The following is a 3736-nucleotide window of genomic DNA, read 5'->3' on the forward strand; positions in this document are numbered from 1 at the left end:
TCAATTATTAATCAGGGAACACAACAAAAGATTGTACTGCTACAGTATTGTTGAAAGAATGAATTTTCCCTGGCATCTGCGTATGCAATAAGTGTGCGGACAATATGCTAATGTTTCGTTGTGACGTCACAACGAAACGGCTTGGGATTCCTTTTATAAACGACTCATTTAATTGACTCAGAGTAGACTCTTACTTTTGAGAGACAATAACTTTATATACGTTCCACTTTCGGATTTAAAACTTTGTAGGATGTTTTCATTCACTTAGAGCTATATGTTACACACTACATGAAAGGTAATTTTCAAAAATCCTTAATAGGGGCACTTTAACAACTGATTGCAACTATGTACGTGAAAATTTGGCTGATCCTTGATGCAATGGTGGACACTCAGCAATGCAAAGTTGATTCTGCACTAATTTTATCTATTTAACTTTTTTTTGTTGTTTTTTTTAATTTTAAGATTTATGTAGCAAATGAGAATCGATAAAATTATTGACTATATTTTGAGACAAATGACTTGTTATTGTTTTGCAGTTGTGTTCAAGTTAAAGCAACAGTTTTTCCATAACAGAAGAATATGTAAAAGTATGGTATTTGGGATAAAAAGTGCACCTGCAGTTGGGGCTATGGCACAATAATTAACATGATAATAATTTTCCATTTATTAACATGACAATTATAACATAATATTAAATTATTATGGGATCTCATTCAATGCTTTCAGAATCTTTACTTTTTTAAATAATTTTGTTTCTGTATTTTTAAAATGAACATTTTAATGACAGTATATTTATTGAACAAAAATTATTTTTTTAATTTATCAAAATAAACAGAAAATAGTACAAACTTTGCTAAAGTGATTGTTTTGAACAAGTATTAACTTAGACATTATTCAAAACATATTATTTTAGCTAAAGTATTTGTATCAATACTTTGTGCCTTTTGGCCCATGCTGGTGAGCCTTTTGTTACCCCGTGTGTGGAGTAAAAGGCCCACCTTGCCACATCAAACATAAGAGTTTTAAACAATACAAACAACTTTTATGATTTATTTTCACACAAAATCTGTTGCTCCATCAATGTTCAGTAATTTTTTTTTTTTTTTTTTCCTGCAATCATACACTATAGGAGTAGTGAAAAGCACATTTTTCTTAAGGCGTGCCTTTAGTCCCGTTGTACTCTATCATACGTATCATGATGACTACTGAAAAATGTTCTTTGTACTTTAAGGTCTAAATAAAAAAATATAAGTTATTAAAAGTATTTACTTTCCTATAAATATATAATTGAGTAAAAGTTTCACTGGTAAATTTTACCTAAAAATATTTACATACAGCATTGAAAGACTATTGCTCAAGTAATTTAAAGAACTACTAATTAAAGATACATCAAGATACATTACTGTGGAGTAAAAACTGTGATGTGTAATGATACTGAAATATAATGTTTCTGTTCAAATATATTTCAGTATCTCATAAACTGTGTCCTGTGTTCTTTTATGTAGACAATGACTCATGCCCTTGCAATGACCTTCCTTTGAATTAAATTCATTTTATGAGAAGCCTGAATGAAATCTTCAGAAATGAAATCAAGATTCCCCCTGGGTACAGAGTTCTTGAAATGTCATTCGAAACATTCAATGCATTTTTAATTTACATTTTGTCCATAAGAGACTTGCACTATAAATGGGGCAGAGGGGAGGCAGTGGGCATATGCACTGTCTGGGACTCACCCACCACACATGAGCTTCATTAAAAGAGGAGATGAAAGCAGGACATCCAGGAGGAGCCCTGAACTCCAGCATCCTTATGCTTAGACCAGCAGCTCTGTGTCTGAAACATGACCAGAGAACTGATATAACCAGAAAAAAACACAGCACACATATTCCTGCATCTCTATTCATATGTGATATGAATGTTTGGATTGTCAGGTGGATGGATACAAGATAGCTGTTGTAAAAATATGTTAGTAATCTTGAGCAATGTAAAGAACATCACGTCCTAAGAATAGTTACATAAGGCCAGCTTGACTGAAATTGATAACTACACTAAAACATCTGAAGATATAAAGAAACTTAAGTATTACTGAAACAGCTTCTAGCCTAATTAACAAGATCACTGGAAACATTCCCATTTTTTATCTTAGTTTTTTTTTTGATTCTGCATGCTAATCAGTCAGACTAGTTGGACGATATACAATAACTAATTGATTTGTTGGCAATGTAAAACTAACACTGATGTTATTCGAAAAGCTGTTTACTTGGATATTTGGATACGTCAAAATAGGGAGCAAAAGACTTTTATAGATTATTGTATTGTTATTATTTTCTCTAACAGTCCAAGCATACATACATGCCTATAGAATGGTGCGTAAAACAATTTCATAAGGGAAAAAAATGCAATGTTTCCGCTACATTCATTCTGCCATGGACAACACGACAACAGAAATAAACCCCGCCACGCCTGCAGCTTCTTAGTGACGTCCGATATTGTGCATACTATTCTTGTTAAGCCCTATTAAAGGCATAAAAAACATTGTAAAGCACCATTAAGTGTCCGTGCACTATGTTCCAAGACTTCTGAAACCAAACTAAACGTGGAGTACAAATGAATATTTAAAGGGTTAGTTCACGCAAAAATGAAAATTTTGTCATCATTATTACTCACCCTCATGTGGTTCCACACCCATAAGACCTTCGTTCACCTTCGGAACACAAATTACGATATTTTTGATGAAATCCGAGAGGTATATGATGCAATTTAACCACCACTTTCAAGGTCCAGAAAGTGTCTGTAGTGGTTCAACCTTAATGTTATGGAGCGACGAGAATACATTTTTGTGTGCAAAAATAACGACTTTATTCAACAATATCTCCTCTTCTGTCATCCTTGTACGCTTTTTGCGTTCAGAGCTTCCAGGTTCTATGTCAGAATGGCGGCTCAGTATTGGCCTGCTCCTGCATCAGCATCACACGCATGTGTCATTTTGTTTTTACGCACAAAAAGTATTCTCATCACTTCATAACACTGAGGTTGAACCACTGCAGTCATGTTGCCTTTTTTAATGATGTTTTTAGTACCTTTCTGGACCTTGAAAGTGGTGGTTAAATTGCTGTCTATGGAGGAGTCATATACCCTTTTTTTTAAAGTTATATTCCCCTGGCCTTTTCCTCTTTTGTATTTTTCTCTGCCATCTCTCTCTTTCTGTTATCGTCCTGTTAATGTCTTTTCTTGTGCACTGAGCTCTCTCTTCTTCCCCATGAGTGTATACTGCTGATTGGCTACAAGTGTGTTTTAGTGCTCGGTCCGATCCACATTTCAACAGCGTTTCTTTTTCTTTTCAAAAATTGCTTAGTGCCCCTTAATGTGTTGCAGCAAAAAAATTCAGATAAGTATTTTTAACTACTATGTATTGTGATAGACTATTATAAAAAAAATAAATTCAACTATATATTACTCTATTGTATTTAATAAAAAAACACTCATTTAAGCAAATATCAAGATTGACTATTACAAATGGCTACAAAAAAATTGTTTTTATTCTAGCTATATCATCCAACCCAGACAAAGTTAATATACACATAGTTCTGATTTTACATAACAGTAAATTATAAATTTAAAATGAGAAAATGCGTCTTCAAAATACATATTAAAAAAAAAAAAAAAAAAAAAAAAAAAATCACAGAACATACAGATCCATAAGAGATACATAAAATATACAGAATGACAGTGAGTC

The sequence above is a fragment of the Ctenopharyngodon idella genome, chromosome 15 (assembly GCF_019924925.1).
Source record: "Ctenopharyngodon idella isolate HZGC_01 chromosome 15, HZGC01, whole genome shotgun sequence".
In the NCBI taxonomy this organism is placed as follows: domain Eukaryota; kingdom Metazoa; phylum Chordata; class Actinopteri; order Cypriniformes; family Xenocyprididae; genus Ctenopharyngodon; species Ctenopharyngodon idella.